This window comes from Drosophila innubila, chromosome X (assembly GCF_004354385.1).
Source record: "Drosophila innubila isolate TH190305 chromosome X, UK_Dinn_1.0, whole genome shotgun sequence".
Classification (NCBI taxonomy): domain Eukaryota; kingdom Metazoa; phylum Arthropoda; class Insecta; order Diptera; family Drosophilidae; genus Drosophila; species Drosophila innubila.
In genome coordinates this window covers 13,485,820-13,503,316 of record NC_047626.1, presented here as the reverse complement: position 1 = coordinate 13,503,316, position 17,497 = coordinate 13,485,820, and the positions used below count along the sequence as shown (strand labels likewise).

Sequence of the window (17,497 nt, the reverse complement as noted above, 5' to 3'; positions counted from 1 at the left end):
CGGTGTCCCCCGTTGCCATTTGATTTGTCTTGGACATTTCAGTCATTTATCTCGTTGAACCAACTGACGTCCTCATCACTCAAGCATAAATATTACCCAAAACGCCTCGATCATATCCAATATGGGTGGAACATAAGCCGACAGTGCTTAATGGGGTATCATTTATCAACTATGACTGAAAGATGAAAGAATATTGGAAGAGAGCTAGATTCATCGAAATAATGGCCTTGACTTGGTTACTATTCAATGCCTAAATGATTGACGATTTCAAAAATCAGTGAGATACTTTTCATTCGAGATGGGGGCAAAGAACAGACAGAGAGAGAGAGAGAGAGAGAGAGAGATATTTAACTTTTTAACTTACACTTTCCACTACACATGAAGTCGATACATTTTTGTAACAAACGAAAATATAAAAGTGTGTTAAGCGTATAATTCGTTAAAATTACGTTAAATACTTTTGATTTAAGCTGTTCATAAAGTACTCTATTTTTTTATTATTTTTTTTTTAACTGTGCAAACATTGAAAGCTTTTAATAATTTCAAAGAAATATATTATATACGGTTGTAGACCTTGAAGCTAATTTATATAATTTTAATCCGAATATGGCAAGAAATAAACTACAAACTATCTGCTAAAAAAAAATATATATATGTAAGCTTTATTTTAAATTTATAAGTCCATAAATTGGTTTATTATAAAAAATTGGTAAAATTTCTAGGAATCTAGCTTTGTTATTTTAAATTGAAGCTTTAAAAAATAATACAATGCAGGGCCTGTGAGAACGATTCAGTCGAGATACATATTTTAAATGGAATCGTGGTAATTAACAGAATAAAATAAAATCTGAAGCCGAGAGCCTTCACTCTCATGACTTTTTCTGAATTAATTCAAATGGTTGTTTGGTTTATTTGTTGTTTGGAATTTCGCTAGAAATTTGTATTGTTGAATACATCTTAATAAATTGCAAAAGGGTAGTACAAATGAAAATTAAATTTTTTAAAAGTGTCTTTAGTATTTAGATGGATATTTCCTTAGTTTCAGATTTCTTAAAATGTCCTTTCATTTTTGCTGGAATAACCCTTTAGTCACCTGCTTTGATTGACAATTTCCACAGTTTGAGCATCACTTTGACGTCACTCTCAATTGTTTCTCACTGTCGTTGTAGTTGTTTTTTGTGTTTAAGTTGTTGTTGCTCAGCCTGTTGTTATTGTCATCAAAACGAAATCAGCAAAGTTTGCCAAAGTGAAAATTTACGCTGTCAGCGACTCGTCGACGCTTTACGTTTATTTTCCAGTCTTGTCGTCTGTCTGCCATTGCGACTTACTTTGATGCCGAGCGACATTGAGCAAACACAAAGTGGCATACAGTCATTATGTGTATGTATGTATGTTGTATGTATGTATGTATGCTGTATGTAAGTTGTGCAAGATGTTAAAGGGACGGATTGCAGCAGAAAAAATCAAGTTACTTTGAGTTTTGCGGATTATGAATTTACATTCATATTTACTATATGTACAGTCAAAAGTCTTGGCCATTTTAAGATAACTCTAGTTGTTGCCGATTTTCCTACATATGTAGGAAATTATTGATCAATTTTATAGTTTTCTATAATTGACAAATTTTATATTAGTTAATATTAATTAATAATTTTTAATATTTTTCAATAACAAGATGTCGTAAGGGACAAAAGTAGTGATGTAAAACCACTCAATATATCGATATATCAAATTTTGTAGGATCTATATAAAGATATACGTAAGATAAACCGCTTAATTGATGACTTAGCATCACTATGTCATATAAAAATATCCAAGACCGATTTTGAAATCTAAATTTTCTAAATCACTAGACAAACGTCTTGGTTAGGGTCAAAATGGGCTTGGTATTTTGTCGCTGCTTTTCATCTGATCGCCTTTTTGTAATGACAAAGAGCAAGTCTGCTAGTACTATTATTTTAAACTATTTTTATATATAATTATAATTATAATTTGTATATATATGTATATCAGAAATTTTTGGGCATGGAAAGACTTTGGTCATTAGACTATTACCTCTTACTGAGGATTTTTGTGTATGATTTTCAAGTTTACTTGATTAAGAATTAATACTCTCAAATATTTAATTGTAAGTCAATCGAACTATTGTCATTTTTATCTCTGTGTGACTAAAGATATCGAACAAAAAATTTTAAGTTTTGCTTCCATGATAAATACCCTGTCTCTACACTAATTTCAAGCTCTATTCAATTGTCCAACTCACTTGACATTCCGTTTCCGCACACACACGCAAAGCGTCACATCTTAACACACACACACACACACACGCACGAAAACAGACGCATAGAGTTTATTATACATAATGTATTTGTTGTTTACGAGCTACGCACTTTTCCATAATGGAAAACTAAAGTTTTACTTGGCATTTTGTTTTTTCTTGCTGGCCCAAATGTCATAAATAAGCGCTTAAAGCAGCGCGTCATAGCTGCCAGTCTGTCTGACTCTTTGTCTGTCTGACTCTTTGTCTGCTTGTGGTGATAAGTTAGTGACGTGACCGTGGGACAATGTCCATGTCCGTGTGGTGAAATCCCTCCGTTTCCGATTCTTATTCGCATTGTCGACTTTGGCATATGCAAAAGCGAACAGTTGAATAAATCAAATTGCCTGTCCGGTTAGTTGGAGATGCTGGCAAAGCGACAAAAACTTGACACTGACTAACTGTTGGCATTGCCAACGCCAATGTCCTGGCCAAAGTCCTGGCCAAGGTCAGTCGGCATAACACGGACGCCACATCGGGGTCTACAAAGGTCGCCTCCAATCGAGTAGTCATAGAGGAAGAGGGGTTCAAAAGGGGCAATGGGGTACTGGCCAAACATGTTAATTCATCCAGTTTACGTCTGATCTATTCGTATTCACCAGTGTACTGAAATATATTCCCCTTCATAGACATTGCTTAATGCTCCTTTTAGTCCAAGGATTTATCCTTGTGTCATTCAAATCTTGCGTTAAATATATTCTTGTCTGTCTTGTCCCTTTTCCGTTATTTTTTTCTATTTTGACATTTTCTTTCTTTTTTTCACATTTTAAATGCACATTGTTTAACGATTTACTTTTAAAATAAAATGTTACATTGTTTCCAAACTCGATGCAGGGTATCTGTTAGTCGAGAACTTATTAATCTGATTCTGTTAACTATTGGAATAGCATAGCAAAAACATATGGTAAAAAAAAGTTAAACAGTAAGTTTGGTTGTGATAGCTCAAAAAACAAAAAAGTTTTTCATGCTAAGTTTTTGACAAAGTTGCAGATCGAATTTTTCAAAAATCCGCTTTTGGCACAATCAAATCGTCTCAGCTACGTTGTGTGTTAATTTCAGCTTTCTAGGTCTTACGGTTTGGTCTTCACAAGGATCAGTCTGTGAGTCAGTCAGGATAAAGAGTTTTATATAAATGTTATATATAGATAAGTATGTAGGTTATATTTTGGTTGAGTGCTTGCTTGTTGGTTTATTTGAACTGCATTTCACGCTTATTATAATTTCGGCAACTGAACTTTATTTTTAAATGCACTTAACTGCTGAATATCACCTTTCACCCCTCTCTCGACGACATCGACCCCCTTGTAGGGCTGCCTATGTGAGTGCTTTTGTCAGTTGTTTTATTGTTGAATTTGCCGCTGGCAACTTTTACGTTGCCTTTTAATTAACTCTCCAAAAACATTATCGCTCTCTCTCTCTCTCTCTGTCGCTCTTACTCTGTTTTTATCTGTGAATGTGTGTATCTAAGTGGATTTCCCAATTTGCAGTGCATTTTCATGTCCTTGTTGTGGTTGTTCACCCGTGTTGTTGTTGTGCCTGTCTGAATTAATGATAAACATCGTTTTGTTCGATGCCTAAATTGTATTTATGACCCCCATATACGGCTATTTGTGGAATTACTATCCAATAGGGCGTGGCAATTGGGCGTAAATACACCTGGGAGCTAATCAACTCTTTAGGCCATGTACAAAAAAGTAGAAAGGGTCGCCAAATGAAAGTGTGATGTAACAGGCAGAGAGTTACCACCGACTTCAATAAGTTTGAAGTCGAAAAATCTATTAAAATCTAACAATACTAAGAGACTTGGAACTTTGACACACTTTGGGCTTAATCCCCAAAAAAAATAAAAAGAATTTCAGATCGTACAAAAAGTTTTAAAAAAATCTGCTATCTGCTATCTGCCTCTATGGCAGAGGGGATATATAGGGGATATAAGCTCGTAGATTATGAATTTTCTGTTGTCTTATTAATTTTGTCCTATTAGTCCTTTTAAACCTCTCACCAATAAGTACAAATACCATTCCTATGTATAGGGAGAGTAAAATAAAAATCGATTATTTAAGACTTTAAATAAAAGATCGTAAAGATATAAACCATATGAGTCTTTAGAAAACTAGCAATTATTTTCAACAATTTTATCGGCTTGTTAGCAGAGTAAACTAAATTGAGGTTAAATTAGGATTTCCACTTCCCTTAAAAAAGTATCGTAAACTGGAAAAAGAGAACTACACTTTTTGCGAAACATTTCATTTCCTCCAGCAGCTTGAATTGCGCCCTTCAATCCATAATTCTAAATAAGTCTTTGTAATTGAATCATATCAATAAATCTACGAGTTTTCGAAAATTTTATGTTATTCCCGTTTTTTGCACTTTATGTCAAATATTTGCAGAGAAAAAAACTCAATAAATAAATATATACTTTAAGCACATCTATCGATTCTTCTTGCTTTAGTTTGTGTATTCCGCTGACAAACATTGATTCATATGTGGCACGTAACACGTGAAACTTTTGTTGAAACTTGAAAGAAATTTCCAATTCGAGCAATGAAAATACTGTAAAATGTTTGCGACTATTAATACAACATGGATTTCAGTTTATAAGAGACTGTAAACCTATTTATTTATTTATTGCGAAATTTGAAAAGTTGAGACACAATTGTGACTACGAGAATACTTATTTTGCTTTAAATTCGTATTCCATTCAGACTCTTTATACACTGAAACAAAAAACAGAGTTTTGGTCAAACAAATGCGTCAAAAACATAAAATTCTTAAATTTTGAAAACACAACTTGGTTTGTAGAAAATTTCAAAGACAAAGTTTGTATTAATAAACCGAAAATGGCTTAATTTTCAAGACCACAAATATTTGGTAAGTATAAGAATAAAAGTTTTCTCAAATACTCAACACTGAAAAAAGATCAACTTCAAACTAGTTAACAATTAAAAATTTATTTTGTAAACTTAGACTATATGAATTTTGGTCGAGAGTGCTAAAGATAGAGAGAGAGAGGGAGAGGAAGATGGCGAGTGAAAGGAAAGATCTTAAGTGAATCTTTTCTTCAGCAATTAAGAGTCAAATGAGCTGTAAAAGAAACGACCAAAAATGTAAACCCTAAAGGGAGCACGCGTCTAGGGCCAAGTGTGTTCTGACTGACAATTGCAAAAGTTTACTTAGCTTCCACACACACACACACACACACACACACACAGCTGCAAATGTTGCATGGCAAGGCAAAAAGACTGCAACATAAAACAGCAAATGAAACTGGTAAGACAAAATGAGGATGCGAAGGGGAGGGGATCGGGAAAGCGTGGTACTGCCAGTTGAGCTGACTAACTGTAATGCCCTCTAACAAGCTCAAGTTACTGAAGGATACGCACATGAAGTTGCATGCCTCATGGTGGCAAGCAAACGCAAATAACTCAATGAAACCAAAGGGCCAACAGAATAAAAAATAGCAGCAACAACAAACACAGCTAATAAATTGGATGTTAAATGCAACGAGATGGTCTAAAGAGGAAGAAATGTGGAAAGAAAAATAAAAAAAGAGAGAGAGAAAATATTGTCTATTTTTGGCCGTATTTTTGGGCGTGGCTGTTAAAAAGTATAAAACTGTGTGTTTGTGTGCTAATATATGTATATGTATATATATATATATAAATGTAGTGTTCCCAGCAGCATTTTTGCACACAGAACTATAGGATATCCTCGATTAAATCAGTGTCAATATATTTGACAACAAGAAAACAATATGTTAGATAATAAACAAACCCATTAAGGTCTCCAGGCGTGCCAGAAGTTCTGCTTTTATCAGCACAAGTTCATCAATCAATTTTGGTCAGGTATTTTATGAGGAATATACAAAAAATCATATTTAATGGTTATTTAAAGACTTTTATTTAATAAATCAAAAATAAGAGTTACTTGTAATAAGAAAAAACAAAATAATTATTAATATAAAGCGAAAAGCACGATAAATTAAAAAAATCCTGTGTTCCGATTTTAATTATTTATTTACTTCGGATTTTATAAATAGTTGTTATTTGAACCGAAAATTCGACTACTACTTAAGTCGAAATGTCTCAGCAAATTTCCTAACCCAAGTTTTCTCACTTTTTAACTGCACGTATTACAATAACCTTTAGCTACGTCATTGCCTCTCTAAATAAAAATTTGTATAAGACTTATACATTTATTTATAAAATTGTAGAACACTTGATCTTATAATTACAAAATGATGCGAATTAAACAAAAGTTTGACACTTTAATGCACTTTCTGAACAAGTTTTTAACAGCTTACTAAATTGTGCTGACTTAAAAAAGCATGGTAACTAATTATTTTTCTAACTTGTTTGGATTATTGGAACACTGGGTTAGTGAAAACAAATACATTTAAAAAATAAATTACAAACTGAAATCTACTATTTGTTATACAAAATTTCATTAAAAACATTTACAATGTAGAAGAAAACTTTAAAAAGCAAATTCAATACAAAATGTAAGAACTCTATTTTAAATTTATGTGGAATACACAAAATCATGAATACAGAGATCTGTACTTTAATCTTAGTCTTATAATACATATTAAAAGCCAAACTAGGTTTATGTGGAAGAAAATCTTTTGCTATTGGACACAGCCGGAAAATTTACAACGTTCTCACAAAACTCACATAGAAAGAGAAAAGAAGTGAGAGTGAGAGAGGGGAAAAGCTAAAGAGAGGGTTAGAAAGAGACATTTATTGATACAGCATAATGGAAATAGACAACAACAAATGTGAGATCCGAGCGTTTTATTTGCGTTTTATCTGGAAAAACAAATTGAAAACGCGTCGCAGCGTTATCGATACACAAATAACAAACAAAAACATATGTACACAGACAAACATGCACATACACACACATAAAACTACATAGAATTGCCACAAATAAAACTTGAATTGGCAATGATACATATTTAGTAATTTGGCAAATTAACGGCATTGCCCTTAACCTGTTCCCGTTTCCCTATTGCCCCCAACCAAACACTCTTCCTTTACTTTCAACCATAACTTTCTCATTTCCGTCCATTTCCGTCTCTACCTTTATCTTGAACTTCAAATCTGTATATGTGCGCTGAAATCACGAAAATCATTTCGATGACAGCCAAAGGCATTTTCTTTCTTCTTATCATAAGTTAACCATCATAGGGTATGCTAAACGATCAGAAAACTAGATAATTATAATTATTATTATATATCATCGATAGCAATTATTCATCTCTTCTTCGACTCGTATTCAATTTTTGAAGAATTAATTTCTATACCTTAGGATTTTTCTTATCAGGAATATATATATTTCACACAAGGCTGAAAACTTGTCCCGAGTAATCGAACTGGACCAGGAACTAAACCATTAAAATTAAAACCACTTAAAAAAATCTATAATCTACAAAATCTATAATCTACAGTTCACAATTTCTCTTCAATTTAATTATTAAAAAATTTTAGCATTTGTAGTAGGGTATTCATAAAACGTATTTAGTATCGTTGCATATGGTATGTGTATTTACTAGACCCTTAATACGAAAAATTATTTTAAAATCACACAAAATATAACATTTGACAGCTATTAATAACATGATATGTACGATATTTTATTTAATATTAAGTATATTTGGAATTTATTATTATTTTTTTTGTTTGGCATAAGCAGCATTTTCTTGAAATAATTTTCAAATTTTAATATTCATTACAACTATCGCAATAAAAGAATGATATTTCTTTATGTGAATATCTTAGTTAATAACATTAACTCTATGTTAATTAAGAGTCTAGCATTTGGAAGATCATTTGCAAAGCTATTTGCAAAAAATATGGATTTCAATTGAGAAGCTAAAATAATATTTGTGCAGCCTTGACGTTACATTTAGTATTTATATTCTCATCTTAATTTTTATGGTATTTATCAGTCCATCAGTCTTGTCTTCTGTAAAACATTATTTATGTTTGTTTTTCATTGACATGGTAGCAAATACATAAATATTTTGGCATACTGTTAGGCGAATGAGCGTGTTCGCATGCCGACACTGAGAGGAGACTGAGAGAAAAGTAAAGGGAGTGGAAGATAGAGAAAAAAAAAGGCAACAACAGAGAAAGGCAGAAGGAAGATAGAAATAAAGTTTGGACAAGATTTTCCCCAAAGTCTCAAGAATGTTGAGTTGTAGGAAAACCAAACTAAATTTAAGCAAACACAATTTATATGTTTGCTTGAAATGTACTCATATTATTTAATTAACATACACGTATATTTGAAATCTTTAAGAAAAAATTAGTTTGAAAACGGATCTATTCATATTCGTATGTAAAGAAGCATTCTTTCGCATATTTATACTCATACCCAAAGTTTTATTCAAATTCGTGAAAGAGAACTTCTCAAGCCATTAGTATTAGTATTATTAGTATAAAAGCTCAGTTTGCACTTTGCCTTCTAAGCTTCTGTTTCCGCGTCTTCATATTTGTGTGGTCGTTTAAATGTCCCCCTCTTTATCCCTTCTTACCGGTCTTTGCTCAATCCCTCCTACTTTCTCTTCTATGGCACCACGGGGAGTCCCCAAACTCGTAACAATCTTATTCACGAACATTTCTTATGCGTTGGTAACCTTTTTTCTATGCATCATTTTATTTTCTATGTTCTCTTTACTTAGTATACCCTGTAGCTAAATATTTAGGCTGAAGAAGTATGACAGTAATATTTTCAGACCTTTTCCGAGCTCGATTTGGCACAATATAACGCGTATGATTTGATAGGCAAAGTCACATTAACCCTGTCACTTTTTATAGGGTATGTTATAGTATAGCAGCCGAGCATTGTTTACCTTGGCATATTGTTGCTTCAGCTGAAAACAATGCACATTAAGTCAAAGCCACAAGCTTTTAGAGCTCCCGACAACATCGATACCCTAAAACGGCCTCCCACCTCCACCTTCCCACAACACTACCCCGCACCCCGCACCCCTAGCCTAAGCCACCCTGTCATCTCGTCTAAGGACTGCATTCTTAGTTCTCCTACACACAGGGACTGCGAGTCTTGATGCCTTGTCACATCAGCTGCTTTAATGTTGTTGTTGATGCTTGTTTCTGTTCTCCTTCTGCTTCTTGTTCGTCTTGATGTTTGCATTGTTTTGTTTACATTATCTGCCGGTTTCTACACTGCTGCCTTCAAAGAATGGTAACAGCGTGATATCAGTGCTGTGGGTCTCCTCATTTTCGGGCGTGTTTATAGAGCAGTTAAGCTACTTCTACGCAAAGAGAAAGAAGCCGTACTAAAATTTAGTTCGAATTACCTCGAATTAAGTAATTTCGATAGTTAACATTTTTACTTGACGTAAGAACACATTACTGGAAATGAGTATACAAATTCTCTAACTTTCTTATCTTAATATAGAAACAAAAAATCTTGAATCAAGTATGACTCTAAATTTACTAACATAACTTGATTAAAACTGAATAGATTTTCAAACTGAATGTCATTTCGATCATGATTTAGCCCCTAAATTCATTCTGTATTCAATTTTTCTTCATTTAGAAAAATTAATTATTTTCGACTAAGATTCGATTTCGATGGTAAGGGTCCCCCCTTTGAAATTTCGAAAATTAAAAATTTTAAATCTCAAGTTTTCACTTTTAATCAACTCCTTATATCGTAATTAGTATAAAACAACACTTTAAACTTGATTCTGAGACCTTTCGTTTTTTTGTAAAAAATCATGCGAAATTGAACAAAAATTTGGACTTGCAAAGTGGCTAAATCGAAGTCTGACCAACTTCAAACAGTCATAACTTGATCAAAACTTAACCGATTTTCAAGCGGAATGTCACTTTGGTCTTGATTTGGCCTCTAAATTCCTTTTGCATTCAAATTTTATTAAATTCGGAGAAAAAAATATTTTCCTCTAGATTCTACTAGATATTGATTTCGATGCTAAGGGTCCCCCCTTTGAAATTTCGAAAATTCAAAATTTTAAATCTCAAGTTTTCACTTTTAATCAACTCCTTATATCGTAATTAGTATAAAACAACACTTTAAACTTGATTCTGAGACCTTTCGTTTTTTTGTAAAAAATCATGCGAAATTGAACAAAAATTTGGACTTGCAAAGTGGCTAAATCCGAAGTCTGACCAACTTCAAACTGTCATAACTTGATCAAAACTTAACCGATTTTCAAGCGGAATGTCACTTTGGTCTTGATTTGGCCTCTAAATTCCTTTTGCTTTCAAATTTTATTGAATTCGGAGAAAAAAATATTTTCCTCTAGATTCTACTAGATATTGATTTCGATGCTAAGGGTCCCCCCTTTGAAATTTCGAAAATTCAAAATTTTAAATCTCAAGTTTTCACTTTTAATCAACTCCTTATATCGTAATTAGTATAAAACAACACTTTAAATTTGATTCTGAGACCTTTCGTTTTTTTGTAAAAAATCATGCGAAATTGAACAAAAATTTGGACTTGCAAAGTGGCTAAATCCGAAGTCTGACCAACTTCAAACAGTCATAACTTGATCAAAACTTAACCGATTTTCAAGCGGAATGTCACTTTGGTCTTGATTTGGCCTCTAAATTCCTTTTGCATTCAAATTTTATTAAATTCGGAGAAAAAAATATTTTCCTCTAGATTCTACTAGATATTGATTTCGATGCTAAGGGTCCCCCCTTTGAAATTTCGAAAATTCAAAATTTTAAATCTCAAGTTTTCACTTTTAATCAACTCCTTATATCGTAATTAGTATAAAACAACACTTTAAATTTGATTCTGAGACCTTTCGTTTTGTAAAAAATCATGCGAAATTGAACAAAATTTGGACTTGCAAAGTGGCTAAATCCGAAGTCTGACCAACTTCAAACAGTCATAACTTGATCAAAACTTAACCGATTTTCAAGCGGAATGTCACTTTGGTCTTGATTTGGCCTCTAAATTCCTTTTGCATTCAAATTTTATTAAATTCGGAGAAAAAAATATTTTCCTCTAGATTCTACTAGATATTGATTTCGATGCTAAGGGTCCCCCCTTTGAAATTTCGAAAATTCAAAATTTTAAATCTCAAGTTTTCACTTTTAATCAACTCCTTATAACGTAATTAGTATAAAACAACACTTTAAACTTGATTCTGAGACCTTTCGTTTTTTGTAAAAAATCATGCGAAATTGAAAAAAATTTGGACTTGCAAAGTGGCTAAATCCGAAGTCTGACCAACTTCAAACTGTCATAACTTGATCAAAACTTAACCGATTTTCAAGCGGAATGTCACTTTGGTCTTGATTTGGCCTCTAAATTCTTTTGCATTCAAATTTTATTGAATTCGAGAAAAATATTTTCCTCTAGATTCTACTAGATATTGATTTCGATGCTAAGGGTCCCCCCTTTGAAATTTCGAAAATTCAAAATTTTAAATCTCAAGTTTTCACTTTTAATCAACTCCTTATATCGTAATTAGTATAAAACAACACTTTAAATTTGATTCTGAGACCTTTCGTTTTTTTGTAAAAAATCATGCGAAATTGAACAAAAATTTGGACTTGCAAAGTGGCTAAATCCGAAGTCTGACCAACTTCAAACAGTCATAACTTGATCAAAACTTAACCGATTTTCAAGCGGAATGTCACTTTGGTCTTGATTTGGCCTCTAAATTCCTTTTGCATTCAAATTTTATTAAATTCGGAGAAAAAAATATTTTCCTCTAGATTCTACCAGATATTGATTTCGATGCTAAGGGTCCCCCCTTTAAAATTTCGAAAATTCAATATTTTAAATCTCAAGTTTTTACTTTTAATCAATTCCTTATATCGTAATTAGTATAAAACAACACTTTAAATTTGATTCTGAGACCTTTCGTTTTTTTGTAAAAAATCATGCGAAATTGAACAAAAATTTGGACTTGCAAAGTGGCTAAATCCGAAGTCTGACCAACTTCAAACAGTCATAACTTGATCAAAACTTAACCGATTTTCAAGCGGAATGTCACTTTGGTCTTGATTTGGCCTCTAAATTCCTTTTGCATTCAAATTTTATTAAATTCGGAGAAAAAAATATTTTCCTCTAGATTCTACTAGATATTGATTTCGATGCTAAGGGTCCCCCCTTTGAAATTTCGAAAATTCAAAATTTTAAATCTCAAGTTTTCACTTTTAATCAACTCCTTATATCGTAATTAGTATAAAACAACACTTTAAACTTGATTCTGAGACCTTTCGTTTTTTTGTAAAAAATCATGCGAAATTGAACAAAAATTTGGACTTGCAAAGTGGCTAAATCCGAAGTCTGACCAACTTCAAACTGTCATAACTTGATCAAAACTTAACCGATTTTCAAGCGGAATGTCACTTTGGTCTTGATTTGGCCTCTAAATTCCTTTTGCATTCAAATTTTATTAAATTCGGAGAAAAAAATATTTTCCTCTAGATTCTACCAGATATTGATTTCGATGCTAAGGGTCCCCCCTTTAAAATTTCGAAAATTCAATATTTTAAATCTCAAGTTTTTACTTTTAATCAATTCCTTATATCGTAATTAGTATAAAACAACACTTTAAATTTGATTCTGAGACCTTTCGTTTTTTTGTAAAAAATCATGCGAAATTCAACAAAAATTTGGACTTGTAAAGTGGCTAAATCCGAAGTCTGACCAAATTCAAACTGTCATAACTTGATCAAAACTGAACCGATTTTTAAGCGGAATGCCATTTTGATTATGGTTTGGCCTCTTAATTCATTCTGTATTCAAATTTAATTCATTTAGAAAATTAAATTATTTTCGACCAAGACTCGATTTCGATGCTAAGGGTCCCCCCTTTGAAATTTCGAAAATTCAAAATTTTAAATCTCAAGTTTTTACTTTTAATCAACTCCTTATATCGTAATTAGTATAAAACAACACTTTAAACTTGATTCTGAAACCTTTCATTTTTTTTGTAAAAAATCATGTGATATTGAACAAAAATTTGGACTTGTAAAGTGCCTAAGTCCGCAGTGTGACCAACTTCAAACTGTCATAACTTGATCAAAACTGAACCGATTTTCAAGCGGAATGTCATTTTGATCATTGATTGGCATCATATTTATTATAAAGCGACATCTTAAGATTATAAAATGTTTCGAAATTGATTTGTTGTACCGTTACGTACCGGTTCTGATAACCGAACCGAAAGACAAAAACTGAAATAGAACCATTTACCGAAATAGTTATTTCGGGACATACCGGAACCGAAACCGGAACCTATATTTATTTCGGTTTGATTCCCTGATACGTACAAACAAAAAGATCTCGGTAACTATAAGAGCTAGAGCAACCAAAATTAGCACACAGACTTCTATACACCCCACGCAGTTAAGACTATTTTTACCACAAACCCTTCCGCCCACGCAGAAATAGCTGTTCAATTTTTAAAGCAAGACAAGCTCCTAAAAGTTTTCAACGGGTATTCCTAGCTAGACTTCTCCCATAGTAACATCTATAATTTGTATAAAAATTAAATTATACTCGTCGGGCTAAATGTGGGCTGAATCGTATTGTGCATGCTTTAAGCATTTCGCTCACGCCTAAGCCCCCTTTTACACCTCCGATTAAAAAACGTGTCCGCCAGAAAAAAAGAGCGCACGTAACATTTACAATTGGCATCAAGCATAAAGAATCGAAAACTTTTTATCTATCATCAGAAATTAATGAGATTCAATAAGTGGCAAAAAAAAAAGATAAAATAAAGTTGTTATGCGATTAGCGGCATTGCATAACAGGCAAAATACCCTATACATTAGTCAAACATCAAATTAAAACATGTTCTTTTAAAATTTGCATATCGGAGTGATTAAATAGATCTTCTATTTTAAAATCTAGAAATATTTTAAGTCTATTAAGATACTTTTGACATAATTGGTTACTCCTATAGATTTTGGCGAAAATTGATCAATGTTATATGTGAAAAATATGTGAAAATAACGTGAACTTATTATATACAATACAAACATATGAAAGAAACTACAAAGCAAATTTAAGAACTTTTGCACTGTTAGCCTCTGATTTCCTTGAGTTAAAAAAAAAAATAGTAAAAGAAATACCTCATTTATGTATATATCCGAATGCTTATGTAAATATTTCTAGTCTGTTATTTTGTTTTATACATTTACAACATTTACAATCTTACATTATTGTATCAGTTTTATAGACAATAAAGTAAAAAATCATTCTGCTTGAAAATAAAAGAGGACATAGTACGCTGGCCTTTTGGCATTTCAACATTTTCTAGATTTTCCCTATTTAAATTTTTGGTTTTGAGCACGAATCATTTGAAGAGACGCATCCTTTGCCAACGTTTTCTTGCGTTAGTTGTTCATGTTGCTTAATTAAAGCTGCAAGAGAAAACACAAAAGGAGCATCCGAAAATGGCCAAAAATGATTCAATTAGCGGGTTAAGCTAAAGCCAGATGTTTGCCCATATTGCTCATACGCCAAATGTGACAGCAGGAAAAAAAGAGAATGAAAAAAAGAGCTGAGAGAATAGCTGAAAATCTTCCTCCCTCCTTTACCTACCGGTCGAAAAAATGTTAATTCCAAAACCAAATTATGTGTATGCATATTTCAGGCGCTTAATGAATTTATAAAACACGTCACGTTGATGAACGTAAATCGCAGTCGAGTTGAAACACAGAATGAAAGACGAAAAGTGGAGGAGGAGGGAGGCATGTTCTCCGGTTTGTTGCTAAGTTGCAACATGCCTGTTGCTGATACAAGAACAGCTTGAAATTTTATCTGCCATGTGTTGCCCACGTTTATAATATAGTCAACTTTTTGGCAGCATTAGAAAGTGCTGTCCTGGCTAAGAATTCAACTCAGGATTACATAGATACACATAGAAACAAACACCAAATTCTAAAGTCTTTTTAATTAAAGTACCTTTCAATTTTGCGAGTTTCTCATCCTAAACAAGAGCAAGACTACCATTTGACATAAATCAAAAAGAAATGCAAGTCCTGCTGCCTGTAGCAGGTCTTTTTTGTCCTTTGGCTCATAAAAAATATGTGAAGTCAAGTGTCTAAAAGCAGTTAACAAACAGCAATGTTTCAATACACAAGGCTCACATTTTGCCTTACTTTCGAATGTAATTTAAGACTTATCATTTGGGAGAAATAATTGAAATGAAGAAAATTTTAAATATTCCAGCAATTTACAGCGCAATTTTTAAATTTACCAAATAAACTTGACTATTTCAGTAGTAATGTCATTTAAGATTTTTTCTATGTCCAACTAAACATACATACATCGGAAATATTAATAACAGTAAATATATCAGTTGTAAATATTCTAAGCTCTGTATAAATTGATAAAATATATAGCTTTAATGGATGTAACATAATAAGGAAAATAAAGTACAACAATAAATAATAGTACATATTCAGCACATTTCAAATTTAGTGGTCTTAGAACACAATTTTTATGTCATAGTTTTTTCGAGGCTCAAAGAGAAACCAGGGAGTCAATCTTAAAAAAAAGGTTGGTTTCGGTTTTGGGGTTTTTTGTTAAGAGGTTCTATTTCGGCTTTGTCCTTTTGGTTCCGTTTTAAAATTGTTAAAAGATATTTTAAGAGATATGTAAAAACTTTATCGAGATAAATAAAACCGGCTAATAAAACATTGTGTATACAAATTGTTTTGTTGATATTATACAGTACTTTAGAGCAGTGTGATAGCAAGTGCTATAAATCTAAAGATAATTTAATGCGCGACATTTAATGACGCTATAGCGACTTTTCACACAGAACGTTACCCAGCCATCTCCCACGTCTACTGGCCATCCTGACAACGAGAGGTCAATGAGCCCTGTTAAGAGGTAGCAGAGTGTGTTGCCACTTAGAGGCAACCTTAAGCTCTGCTTATGCCAATTAAGTGAGACAAGCGTCGCAAATCTGTTACACACCTATGAAAAGTGTGGTGTGAAGTGTGGTGCCAGTGTTACCCCAGTTTGAAATGCAATTCCATTCACAATTGATTTCATTTCCATATTTATATTATTTACATTTTGCATTTTTCATGTACTCCACGGTGCCACACCATGAGACATTTAACTGGCTGATTGGGCAAACATTATACAACTGACTAACGAAGCCAATCACTCGCATATTGATAAGGTGGTGTGGCAGGTATAAGAGTTGCATATGCTATGTTGAAAGTGTCAGTTGAACAGGGCACTTGCACAGTCAGGCAATTGATCAGCACTTTCCTTACAATGACCTGAATAAAGAACAGCTTAGATAGCTAAAAGGGTTCTATGCAACATCAGTAAGAGTAGCATAGACTGATGAAGGGAGTTCTATGCAACATCATTAACAATACGAGAGCATGTACAATATGATTGTCCAGAAACAGAAGAAGCACAAAATGAAAAAATAAAAGATTTATGTTAATAGCATAGAAGTGTTTACGCGGTGTATGTTGGATTTTTCTTTTCTTCATACCTTACATTTGTTTTTGAGCAGATAAATAATAAATGAGGCACGCCACAGCGCGACGGGTGGCAGGCGTGAAAGATAACAGGCATCTGAACGTCAAAATGTGAAAGCGAACACGCCAGAAATAAGAATAATAGACAGCAAAGAAGTTGGCATTTTATTATAGAATAAGAATCTTTAAAACGTTTAATGTTGCTTTAAATATGACATAAAGCAGTACATATATTTATTATTGTTATTGTAGCTTTGACTGAAACCAAAAAGCAGTTCAACGTACTCACAGAACACTAGGAATTTTTGTGGCAACTTCAGTTGAATGCGCCTTCTGGCTAATTCACGTTCAAATTTACAGCTGACATTTTTTACGTAGAAATCGAGAGCAGTTGTTTTTTTTTACGTGTGTATGTGTGTGTATGAGTCAGCTATCCACAGGACGCGTGTGGCAAGTCAACCTGTCACTGGGCGAGACAAATGCGAACTGAGTACAACAAGAAGTCGCTGCTGATGATGATGCTGCAACGAACACGAAGCGCTTGCCGCACGAATCGCTCAACGACTCGTGTGTCCCCGACTAAATGTGCGACACCCCGCTCCCCCCCACTCTGCACTCCGTGCCACAAGTTAACTTTGCTCACTTTTTTGCCGCTAAGAAACTAAATTGCGTCAAATTGCAAAAGCCAAAAAAACAACAACACATAAAT

General features: G+C 33.0%; 1 protein-coding gene across 2 annotated transcripts in view; it reads right to left on the bottom strand.

The window, feature by feature from the left end:
- Positions 1-17,234, bottom strand: part of LOC117783790 — a 32,491-nt gene extending 15,257 nt beyond the window's left edge. The window contains exon 1 of one of the 2 annotated variants that reach the window (XM_034621346.1): positions 17,074-17,234. The gene's annotated coding sequence lies outside the window, so the exon portion shown is untranslated. The remainder of the gene's footprint in view (positions 1-17,073) is intronic. The other variant, XM_034621338.1, reaches the window with a different exon arrangement.
- Positions 17,235-17,497: the final 263 nt, after the last annotated feature.